Source organism: Myxocyprinus asiaticus, chromosome 45 (genome assembly GCF_019703515.2).
Source record: "Myxocyprinus asiaticus isolate MX2 ecotype Aquarium Trade chromosome 45, UBuf_Myxa_2, whole genome shotgun sequence".
Classification (NCBI taxonomy): Eukaryota; Metazoa; Chordata; class Actinopteri; order Cypriniformes; family Catostomidae; genus Myxocyprinus; species Myxocyprinus asiaticus.
In genome coordinates, this window is record NC_059388.1 from 25,052,786 (window position 1) to 25,066,180 (window position 13,395).

Genomic DNA, 13,395 nt, shown 5'->3' on the forward strand with positions numbered 1-13,395 from the left:
AAAACATCTAATTTTCATTACATATGGGTAAAAAACACATAACAATTGGTGACACCAACAACAGTTTTGGCGGGGGAAAATAGCATTTTAACTGTTACAGCTTAACAAAGTCACAAAAGAAAAGGTCACAGCAGGTTGACACAACTGCTATATATATATATATATATATATATATATATATATATATATATATATATATATATATATATATATATATATATATATACACACACACACACACACACAGCTCTGGAAAAAATTAAGAGATCACTGCAAAATTATCAGTTTCCCTGGATTTACTATTTATATAGGTATAGGTAACATTTTTGTTTTATTTTATAAAGTACTGACAATATTTCTCCCAAATTCCAAATAAAATATAGTCATTTAGAGCATTTATTTGCAGAAAATGACAACTGGTCAAAAGATGCAGTGTTTTTTTGAATATTGCAAAGAAAACAAGTTACACAACAACAACACAATACTAATGTTTTACCTTAGGAAGAGTTCAGAAATCAGTATTTGGTGGAGTAACCAAATTGATAATTTTCAATCACAGCTTTCATGCGTCTTGGCATGCTCTCAACTAGTCTTTCACATTGCTGTTGGGTGACTTTATGCTACTCCTGGTGCAAAAATTCAAGCAGCTCGGCTTTGTTTGATGGCTTGTGGCCATCCATCTTCCTATTGATCACATTCCAGAGGTTTTCAATGGGGTTCAGGTCTGGAGACAGGGCTGGCCATGACAGGGTCTTGATCCGGTGATCCTCCATCCACACCTTGATTGACCTGGCTGTGAGGCATGGAGCATTGTCCTGCTGGAAAAATCAATCCTCAGAGTTGGGGAACATTGTCAGAGTAGAAGGAAGCAAGTTTTCTTCCAAGATAACCTTGTACGTGGCTTGATTCATGAATCCTTCACAAAGACGAATCTGCCCGATTCCAGCCTTGCTGGATCAGTGATGATCTGGGGGTGCTTCAGCAAGGCTGGAAACAGGCAGATTCGTCTTCGTGAAGAGAACCTCTGGAACGTGATCAAGAGGAAGATGGATGGCCACAAAACATAAAGAAAGTTGAGCTGCTTGAATTTTTCTATTCAAGGTCTGAACACACTGCGTCTTTTTTGTTATTTTGACCAGTTGTAATTTTCTGCAAATAAATACTCTACATGACAATATTTTTATTCTGAATTTGGGAGAAATGTTGCCAGTACTTTATAGAATAAAACAAAAATGTTCATTTTACTCAAACACATACCTATAAATAGTAAATCCAGAGAAACTTATTATTATTATGCAGTGGTCTCTTATTTATTTCCAGATCTGTATGTATGTATGTGTGTGTGTGTGTGTGTGTATATATATATATATATATATATATATATATATATATATCAGCAATATAAATGTTTGGGTCTCTGAGAAGTTTGGAAAGATCAAAGATCAAGAGCATCATTTGATGGCATTTTTTTTTTATTCAGTGCCATGAAATTCATACCTTTTAAGTGTGGCTAACAGTAAGTGCCCAAATCCACAAAAATAAAAACCACGGAATGCAAACTTGAAATGGCAGAGTGGATTTAATGGAATGAGAATGATTTAGAAAACAACAGCACCAAGGATAACAAGTGTCCATTCTGAAACTGATGCTCAGCCCAGCGTGGTGATTTATACATTGAACTCTAGCAAGAGTTTTGCGTTTTACCTCACTAGTGATAATATATATGAATATGCATCCTGCTATATGGCAGGAAAAGAGAGTATTATAACATTTGTATTTGAAGAAATACATTTTTCATTTTGCCATTTTTTTTGGCAAATTTTTTTATTACACCCAACTCATTCAAGACTTTGGTGTAACATCACTTTCTTCATTTAACCCCTGTTGAGCTCGGATCTCAGGGTTAGGACAGAATAGCCAAACACTCAGATGAGTTAATGTCCTCGAATGCGCCGACATTGAGTTCACAAAACCCACAGTTAATCAATTACAGACTATACTCTGAGAATATAAGTAAAATCAGTCAGAATGTTTAAAAAAAAAAAAAAAAAGAAGAATACATAAACAACACAGCAGGAGTGACAGAGGTGTAAATTCACACCTCCAGAGCTGTCCTCAGATTTGCCGTGTTGCAGAGATCATCATCGGCCCTGAGAATCAGCGGTGGCTGTTAGCGCAAGGATGTTGGTGATTTAAGTGCAGCCTTGGTTCTTAGTCTGACAGCAGGAGTTCCCTGTAGACAACAGCTTGATTTATCCCTACCAAAACAGGCACTGACTTCAGGCACAAGGGCCTCCTGTACAGCTGTCTACAGCACTGTATCTATGGATCAGCAGTTCATTCACTCTGAATCTTACCTTAAATGTACCTTCGCAGAGACTTTTTGGTACGAAACGCATTCTAAGCAAGTACATGAAAGCAAGCGATTTTAGCTACACAAGCTAATTTCAAGAGTCTAAAGGCCCTTAGCATAAACTGTCTGCTTTCAAACTGATGGAGCATCAGTTTGAAAGAAATCTTGCTGAGATCATCTTATAAACATGTTCATAGCTAGCTGCCTCAATAACATCAATGTAAATGTATCGCCCTTGATAAGTACTTTTTATGACATAAACCGGTGAGATTCGATACACTCTGTTCCATAACTGTTCTAGGAGGACAACATGTCAAAGAATTCTAAATCCTCGGGCTCTGGAGACATTAAAGTACATTTATGTGCTCAAGCTGACGCCCCCGAGCAGGCCTCAAGCCTGGGAGTCGAAAATGTCGGCAATGCTGACAAAGGTCGTTGCTAACTTTGAGGATCTTGCTGTGATACGTCAATCGAACACTGCCATGGAAGCGAAGTTCACTGATGTGGTTACAATAGTGGGGGATGTCAAGAAACGGACCGATTACCTGGAGTCATCGGAGAGGGAATTATCTGCTAATCCGCTAGCGACCAAGGTGGATTTGGAGCGTGTCTGGGAGAAGTTGGAGGACACGGAAAACCATAGCCGGCGGAATAACGTCCGTATCGTCGGAGTTCCTGAGGCAGAGGAGGGACAGGATATGGTGAAGTTCCTGGATGGGTTCTTTCCAAATCTGATCGACATAGCAGGCCATAAGCTGGAAATCATGCGAGCACACGGTTCCTGCTTGGCAATCCGCGGAGGGAGACAGGCCCCGATCAATTCTGGCCACATTTCTGAGATCATCTGATAAAGATCTTGTGTTACACGAGGCGAAGAGTAAAGGAAGGCTTTCTTGGAAAAACCACAGCATTTTCTTGTTCCCAGACTTTGCGAATTCGACAAGAGAGAAACGCGATCAGTTCAAGGAATGCAAGAAACCTTTACATCAACGGAAGGTCGCTTTTGCACTGATATTCCTGGCCAAACTGTGAAAAGATACTAAGGATGTTTGTAAAACATTCACATGCCCACAGTAAGGGATGTCCTTCATAAAGTCAATGGAATAAGTCATCTTGTTGTACTCGCGTTGTAGCCGAGTAAACCGGCTCACTGAACATTCGCTTGACTGTTTGAAGAATCTGTGCACTCTTTTTGTGTTGGTTCCGCCTAGCAGCTGGAGTTTATTTTGTAGAGTAACACACTTTCAGGACAGTTTTATGGATGAATCTTCACACTCTTTGTGCTTATTCCACCTATCGGCTGGAGTTTGTTTTATAGATTATCTTTTGCTGTGTAATCCTGTCTCACAAAATTTTTATAGAAACACCGGACTTGAGCAATCCGACAGCAAGTTTGTCGCAGGGATTCTCGTAGGCATGCATGGACTGTTTGAGTTTGGAGGGATGGACGCCAGTTGGCGCCGTCGTGCGCGGGGTTAATGCGCACATTTTTCTTTCTTCTGTTTGTTTTGTTCTGGGGGATGTTCGGGTTTTGATGTTTGCATGTTGAAATGTGGTCTTTATAAACTTGTTTTTGTCACACAATCTATTTTTTCTTATATGTCAAAATGTCAAATGTTAATATGAATGGATTATCTCTCTCCACGTGGAATGTGAATGGGTTGGGGCACCCCATAAAAAGAAGGAAGGTTATTTCTCTTCTTAAGCGTAAGAAATACGATATAGTGTTTCTTCAAGAAACGCATCTTTCTCTGCAGGAAGCTGGAAAATTTGGGAGGATATTGGGTGGGCATGTTTTTCATAGCGCTGGCTCGAGTAAGATCAGGGGAGTCATTACACTGATAAGTAAACATCTACAATTCAAATGTCTCAAACAGATTAAAGATAAATTAGGATGAGTCATTATTGTTTTAGCTGAAATTCAGGGACAAAGTCTTATTTTGGCTAATATTTATGCACCTAACATTGATGATCAGGTCTTTTTTATAGATCTTGAAGGGATGTTGCAAGCCACTGGCACCCCTCATGATATAATATTGAGAGGAGATTTTAATCTTTTGATGGACTCGGTCCTTGATCATAGTGAAGCAAAAGTGTGCAACATTGACGCTTCACTGGATGTATAAAAAATCTTGGTCTTACAGATATTTGGAGATTTTTGAACCCATCTGGGTGGGACTATAAATGTTTTATCAGTCCATAACATTTACTCTAGAATATATATATTTTTTTATATCTAAGTCCCTCATTTCATCTGTTGTTGATTGCTCAATTGGAAACATTTTAGTCTCAGTTCATGCCCTGGTGTGTTTAGAGGTGTTGCCACATATGGAGAAAAAGAAATCATATAGTTGGTGCTTTAATGTATCCCTTTTGCAAAATCCTGAATTCCAAAAAATGCTAAAGGCTGAAATCATTGTCTACATGGAGACCAACTGGTCATCAGCATCCTCTGTGGGCGTGGCTTGGGAGGCACTTAAGGCGGTTCTTAGGGGCTGGAGAAGAGAGAGGCACAGCTGAAGCGCCGAATGTCGTCTAATGGCCTCAAGGAATTGACCCAATTGAAATAGATATAATACTATTTTATCGTGGAAGGTGGAGTTTTGGTTATTCAGGGCAAGACAGTCATACTTTGAGTCGGGGGACAAAGCAGGGAAGCTTCTGGCTAGATATATAAAACAGAGAAAGTCATTTTCTACCATTCCCTCTGTGAAATCTGCTGGTGGTGAAATATTTACCCCAGCCATTGATATTAATAATGCTTTTAAAGATTTCTTGATCTCTATATTTCCACGTCTTCATCTACTGATGAGGATATTAGAAACTTTGTGGAACCATTAGAACTTCCTAAACTGACGACTAAGCAAAAAAATTATCTTGATTCTGATATAACCTTGGAGGAGCTTGTCTTGCCCTGGAACCATTGGCAGCCACGATAAGGAGGATGATTTTCCCGGGGTTGTGGCAGGTGTGGCGCATAAGCTTTTGCTTTACGCAGATGATATTTTATTATTCGACCCTACTAGATCTATGCCTTGCCTCCACAGAATTATTAATTCCTTTTCTAAGTTCTCAGGATACAGAGTTAATTGGTCTAAATCCGAAGCTTTGGCTCTGACAGCATATTGCCCAGCAACAGCTTTTCAGCTGGGCAACTTCCAGTGGCCCAAGCAGGGCATTAAGTATTTGGGCATTTTATTTCCATCAAGTTTGAGTGATTTAATTCGAGTTAATTTTGACCCTTTAATAAAAAGGTTTTCGAGTGATGTGGACAGGTGGGCTTCTTTACATTTGTCTATGATTGGGAAGGTTAATGATATAAAAATGAATTGTATTTCAAAATTCAACTACTTACTACAGTCTCTCCCCACTGAAGTTCTTCTCACTTATTTTAAACAATTTGATAGTATAGCCAAATCCTTTTTTTGGAATGGTAAACATCCTCGGATGCATTTTAATAAGATACACTGGTCAGTTGAAAAAGGTGGGTTAGGTCTACCCAAGATTTTACTTTACTATTATGCTTTTGGTCTCAGACATTTGGCACATTGGTCGCTCCCACCGGAGAGCTCCCACCGATTTCACCATTACAAAGTCTTTCTACCAAATTGCCCAGAAAGGTAAAATCTCATCCCCTCATTTCATACTTGCAATCAGTGTGGTCAAAGGTTTCTCGCATGTTCAATTTGGATATTCATCTGATTGTTGCCTCAAGCATATGCTTGAACCCTAAATTATGCATTGATAAGTCCCCCTTTTGCTGGAGAGAGTGGATTGAGAGGGGTGTTGCTATGCTTGGAGACATGTACAAAACGTATTGAATATTATACAGCATTTATTTTTATAATATTTTTTTTAATTTAGTCTTTGGAAGTAGTATACAGCCTCCTAAAGCGGCAGACACCCTTAGTGTGGTGATTGCTGCTTTTGGGAAGGGTCACGAAGCATCGGTGTTCCATTCTTTGCTGATTCAGAGTCTTGGTGACGGAGCTTTATCATCTCTCAAGGGGTTATGGGAAAAAAATTTGAATGTGTCAATGGAGGATGGGGAGTGGGAAAGGATTCTAAAAAATGTTAAATGTCCAGAGATGCTAAAGTACGTCTTATGCAATTTAAGATCATACATCGCTTCTACTGAACCCCCTCTAGGTTGTATAGACTTGGTTTAATAGATACACCTACCTGCTGGAGGTGCCAGTTGGAAGGTGGGGACATAGCCCATGCCTTTTGGTTCTGTGCGAAGATTCAGGTGTTCTGGTAGGAAGTTCAGAACATCATCAATGAGGTCTTGGGCACTGACGTTACTCTCTGCCCAAGACTGTGTATTTTGGAGATGGGACAGTCATTGATATAAATGACAAATATATAAAAAAGTGGGTTCTATCCAATGTGATGATTGGGAGGCAAATAATTCTTAGGGGTCGGAAGGCAGCTGGTTCTCCCTACCTTCAGGAGTAGTGCACCGAATTGGGCAAGGTGGCTGCTTTTGAGGAAATGACGCATAGACGGCTAGGTAGCATGGAGGCATACAGGAAGAAATGGGTTCAACAACGGTTTGGGGAGAAAGACAATGTTATTTTGTTGCATGTAGTCATTTAAATTGTATTTTTTTAATTGTTTTTCTATGTGGATAAACACTGTTTTTCTGTGTTTGTTGCAAAAATAAAAAATGTGTATATGTGCTCATTTTAAAAGGTACTGCAGTGTGACAAATTAAATTTTAAAAGTATAAATATTCAAAAATAGTCTCTCAGTTCATGTGAGGTCACAAATGCTGCATGCGTTTTAACAATTAAAAACAAATTCACAGAATGCTGTTTAAATAAGCATTAGATGGCGTATAGCATGTCACATCAAAGGACATGTCAACTGTCAAAAAGTATTGAGTATTTTTCTGGCATAAGGTGGCACATCCGCTGTAGTTGCAACTAAATGTGACCAGCCACAGATGAAGTCTGTAATGGGTGTCAGGTTGAAATTTTTATTCTTGTAAGACAAGAGAGCTGTCCTATCAGTACTGGGTTAACAACATAAGATTAAGCAGCTCGTAATGTGATGTAATGATTATGGATCCAACAGAAGACCCTAAAGCACCCAGCACTGTCTGATTTGATCTGGCTCACCCTTGACATTTACAGAGACATTACGCTAGTCTTTGCACTTTCCAGACATTTCGCCAGATTGTGGCTCTCAGGAACGAGCGGTTGGGAGGGCCGAGGTCATTATACACTGTTTAAAGTCTAATCGCTGCAGGGCCCGCTTGGCCTCTCACACACGTCCAGCCTCATTGGCTCCATGCTTTAATAATCCGTGCTCACATGCTCGCTAAGATCTCCGGGCCAGGGCTTCATGGCCCCTGACTGCTCCAGCCTTCTTAGAAGAGATCATGTCAGATTCTCTCTCCCTTGCCACCCAGATACCATAGACAAATCCGCCCCAGCGCCCCTAAGAACACTACATCAAGGCTGCCAAGATCAGCTTGCCTGGGAGAGTTAAGTCCACTGTGTTATTACACCCATTATGGTGACTAAATCATGCCACCCAGTGAACTAAGCTTGGCATTTTTGAACAAAAGCATAGTTCACAACAAGATGGTAGCATTCAGAGATTACAAATCTACAAAGGCATAAACATTTGGACACAGTGATAGACATCTTAAAACAATAAAACAGGGCACCGGAAAAACATAGTCATTCTAATGCATTTCAAAATCCTTTCTTTTGAAGACACTAATCTGTGTTTTATACTACATACCTATCAAGACCAGTAAGGTTCCAGTGCCTTTTTCTTTGTTTCTTTCCTTTGCTTTGTTCTCTTTTAGTGAACCAAACAATCATTGAGCCACACAACAAACAGACATTCTGTGAATTAGTCACGTGAATGTTAGCGATGAGAAAACATTTTTGTGTATTGCGCTATTTTACCTTACAACACTGTATCGCTATTATAACCTAAAGAATCATAATTTTAGATACATTTTTCACGTTTATATTTTTGGGGCAAAATGTACTGCAGCATTAGGTCAACAATTACTAAATTATTTCTATTCGACCACAATGCAAACTCAGAATGAGCTAAGAATATAAAAACTATCGGTACACTATTCACTCACGTCATTTTTGCTCTACACTACATCTGTGGCTCCACGATGAAGTAATGCATGAAGTTCAGCACTTGTTGCGCAACCACTGATGTCCAATGAAGATAAATGAGAAACGAGTGTAAAATATTGTAATATATCACAGTTCTGAATCTCGAAACACTGAACATAACGAATCAAAATATTATAGGATTTCCACCCCTAGTGTATGTGGTGAGGCTTTCTCTAGAGGTTGTGTTTCTTTCTAAATCAATCGTTGTTCATTTGAACATTTGTGCATTGCTGGACCACTGCAGGTTTTCTTTCTAAAGCATTTTCCCTAGTAATGATCCTGCCAGTCTGCTACGTTCCAAGAAACAAGGGTTCTAACAGAGGCAATTAGCAGCTTCAGCCACCCTTCAAAAAGATACTTTGTGGGCAGCCGATAACCTTGCAGTCACCCCATGTCAATTTAATCACCTTCGAACACACATTCTTTACATACACCACACCCACGCTAACGCTCAAACCTTATTATTAGACTCCTGCCGGAGATCTAAAGTTCCAGCCGTGATGTAAATGGGGAGTCATTGGGAATTTTAAATGGACTGTTCCCCCCAAAAATGTAAGTTCTGTCCTCATTTATTTACCATCATGTTGTCCCAAACCTTACTTTTTCTTAGACAAAAATAAATATTCATCAAAATGCATACAGAAATAAGATGCAATGAACTTGAATGGTGACTGACGCTCTGCTTTTGTGTTCCACTGAATGAAATCAGACAGGTTTGGAACAACATAAGGTTAACATGATGACAGAATTTAAATTTTAGGGTGAACTGTTCCTTTAAGACTTACTGTATATCAGCAAGGTTTAGCGAAACCAATCCATCAAAAGTATTAGTTACTTACTCTCTGAAAGACCAAAACTAAGAGCTGTGCAGGTGTTGACGGCTCTTTTCAAGTCCTAAAATATGGACAAGTGTCTAAACGCTTTTGAGCGAACATCTAAGGGCTCTTCATCAAGATCAACTCTTCCATCATCATTCACCTCTCACCAGGCCCTTCAAAATGTCCAGGACTCCCAAACAACTGTAGAAAGAAAGTTAAACATTTACTCAAAGGGAGACGACTGATGTCTGCCTTGCGGTAACACTTTACTGAGCTCAGAGCGTGAGGTAGTCAAAGTAACAGTGAATGAGAGAAGGGATCCACGTTAGATGGAATAACACTGGGATATCACTACGTCTCATATCCAGCAGTACGGGGGCATTTAAGCAGTGCTAAATGGAGAGGAAACATAATGATGAGATGGTGTGCTGGAGATCTCATTACTGCCTCACTCTAAATCCTAAGCTTGTTCCACAAAACAAGCCCGAATGTAAGTGCCACACAGCCATACAGCACTGTACTTGGCGCCAACACAGTTTGAATCCACCTCCATGCAATATCAAGGAACCCCATTGGCAGTTGTTGAGTACATTTTGGTTTTAACTGAGTGATGACCTCATAATGGTCTTTTCTCACAGTTGGGAACATTCCGTGAGTTTTAACTAAATAATGACCTCATTGTGACCTTTTTCGTGGTTGCAATGGCTTTTAATTTGATTAAGCTTAATTTACACATGGTTAATCATGATTAATGAGCTTACAGTTGTGTAACTAAGTCCTAAGGCTGATCTTTAGGTCATAGGTCACATTTCAATTAATCCAGATAAGAATAAAATACATCTTTAATTTTAAAAATTAAACACAATATACATAAGACTAAAGGTGCAATTAGTGATGTACAACTTCTGTATATCGGCAAATCAAGTTATCATCCGATGTCTATAATCTCAAAACTTCCAAATACTGTATGTAAGGGATAATCTACAATTAGCCGGTCATTATCACAAAATAAACCCAGACAGGGTGGTATTGTATCATACTGTAGATTATCCCACTTATTAGATGGCTACTTACTTTTACTTTTTACTTTTATGCATTTGGCAGAAGCTTTTATCCAAAGCGACTTACAATGCATTCAATTCATAAATAAATTTTATCAGTTTGTGTGTTCCGTGCGAATCAAACCCATGATCTTGGTGTTCTAATGCAATGCTCTACCAGATGAAAAGAAAGAGATGGCGGAGTATTCAGAAATAAGACAGAAAATAACCGTCTGACTGCTCATTATACCACTTATTACATGACTACTTACCAAATAAAGAAACAGACATGAAATAATAATTTGAGTTGAAATTGCATAATTATCTGAGAAGAAAGAGAATGCGGAGTCTCCAGAAATGGCTGAATTCAACCTCCTGTTTGTGTTGAAGTTCAGTTGGCATTTATATTGTGAAAATAACTGTCTGACTGCTCATTATCCTGCTTATTACACAAGTACTTACCAAATAAATGAATAAATGGGCATTAAATATTGATTTGAGCTGAAATTATTTTATTAGCTTACTTGAGATCGTAGAGTAATACGAGAATACCAATGACTCGAAATATCTGAATAATTGGTAAAATATCACTTTATCCCCAGAAGTGCAGTTTTTATTCAGAAATATCATACCGCTGGATGGCCTGATTGACTAATCAGAGTATTCCAGAGAGTCTTGTAATAATAGCCAATATACAAAGGTACATCACTGCATGGTACAGAGTTTGGATATGCCCTTTGTGAACTGGAGAGAAGAGGAGGTTAGAAACAGTAGTTGATCTGTCTTTTATTTTTTTTGTTTGAGAGGCGCGACGGCCCAAAGGGTCGACGTCTCCACACTGCTCACTTTAAACTGTGCGGTCGGAAGTTCAGCCCGAGGAAATAAATAAATATAAAAGTCTGTGACCTCTGCGTCTGCTATTTTGTGTTTTTCCTGCAAAATTTTAATGAGTGGTGCAGTTGGTTGCCTGCTGCCAGGCGGCGGGCCCCTTCGACAGTCTGGCTCTACTTTCTCCGGCCCCGACCACATTATCTCATCGCCAAAAAAGATCGAAGACCACCCCTCTTCCGTGCCCTTCAAATCTCCATCCAGAAGCCCTATCAGGGCCTTATAACAACTTTCAGCCCTTATTTTTTACTCCAAGAACAGATTTCTTTTGGAGGTTTGTGGTTAGCGAGAGGCCGGTGGAGATACACAACGTTCCCTGTCTGAGCTGAGCTGAGCTGACCTCCCATTTTTTGCAGCCACATTTGGATTCAGAAATGGGGCCCAGTTCACATTTCATCTTTCATAAAGGGAGCAAAATGCAAGGATGGGGACTGATCTTTATGGGACGCAGTTTGAGCATTATTTCAAACACATTACACCAAGATAAAGACGTAAAGTTGCCATACAGCCTTCTCTTCATCTTCTTTCATAAGCTCAAGCATGCACACAGATCAGTGTCTCTGAAGTTATGGCTGAAAATCGAATCACCCCACCAATATCTGGAGTCCTAAAACACATATTCTGATATTATTATAAACTTGTTTGATTTTCTAACTAAAACAATAGGCCAAATAGAGTTTTAAAAAGTCAAAGGCAATACCCTATTGAAAAACAGCCCATGATGTAGAAACGTGATCCAAGTTATTTTTAGAAAATGTTGATACATACAGATCTTATACCTCAACTACAAAAAAACTCAAGAGAAATCATCTTTAAGATAAGAAATGTGATGCAACCCTGTTTGCATCATGCCTATATCTCTTAAATGCACTCTGAATGTCATGTTTAATGATATATTTCTTTTAACACTGCATATAAGAGAGGAGGACGAATTCCAATATGATTATAACACTGTATAAGTTCTATAGGGCAGAAGGCAACATTCCATCTCCAGGGTCTGAGTGGAGCCACATCAGTTAGACCCAGTGAGAGGGCCTCATGTCTGTGGTCCCTCCAAAGTCCATACTTCTGGCAGGGTTCCTTGAAAACCCACCATCAATGAATACTGATTCAACTATTGCCTGAAGACCTTCAACCTCCTATATTGCTCTAGCACTCATCCCTATCTAGAGTCAGGAAGCGCTCAACACACTAAGGTCTAACTCAAGCACTGATAAGCAAGAGGGAAGCTAAGTGTGAGAAAGACAAGAGAAGAGTGTTTGTGTGAAAGACACATTCTGAGAAAAGAGAGCACAGAAAATATTCAGGGAGACGAGGGGTCCTTGAATTCTGCTCTTTAGTGGAAAAGGAAAATTATTATAAAGTAGCACTCAATAAGACATTAGCCTCCCAAGAGCACGTGGTCTCTGAGCCTCAATTAGACTCAAGAGCCTCTGGCCTATCTACTGTAAATCACACTATCTAAAGATATCTCGTAGTTAAACAGAATAATATAAATACAATTCCTTCTTTATCGTATGAAAAGAAATGTACAATGTACATAGGATGAAGACAATAAAAAATCCTGACTTGTTGAATTGTCAAGCCTTTTTTCCTTTCGAAATTCTTGCATTGTTAGTCAAGTTTCTTGCACCACAGCAATCCAAATGTAGTTTTACATTTTCCATTCCCTCTCCTAATACTGTGAATTTAAAGGGATAGTTCACATAATAATAATAATAATAATAATAATATATACTGAACAAAAAAATAAAACGCAACATGCAACAATTTCAAAGATTTCTTATTTACTTCTATGATGTTCCAAACCTGTATGACTTTCTTTCATTTGTGGAAAACAAAAGGAAACATTAGGCAGTATGTTAGTCTCATCACCATTCATTTTCATGGCATGTTTCTTTTTCTTTCTTTTTTTAAAAATAAATTGTGACTGAGACTGTCATTCTTCCTAACATTTCTATTCATGTTCCACGGAAGAAAGTCACATGGGTCTGGAACAATATGAGAGTGAGCAAATTATGACAGATTTAGATTTTTGGGTGAATTATCTGCTGAATACTGAATAAGTACTGATATGTAATTGTGGGCGGTCATATGCCAATATTCTCATGGTTGTGATGTCACCGACTTCTGCATTTCCAGTT

At 38.9% G+C, this 13,395-nt stretch overlaps 1 protein-coding gene across 1 annotated transcript in view; it reads right to left on the bottom strand.

Moving 5' to 3' along the window:
* LOC127435251 (ELKS/Rab6-interacting/CAST family member 1-like) overlaps nucleotides 1–13,395 on the bottom strand; it is a 294,247-nt gene that overhangs the window by 151,510 nt on the left and 129,342 nt on the right. The gene's annotated exons all lie outside the window — the stretch shown is intronic.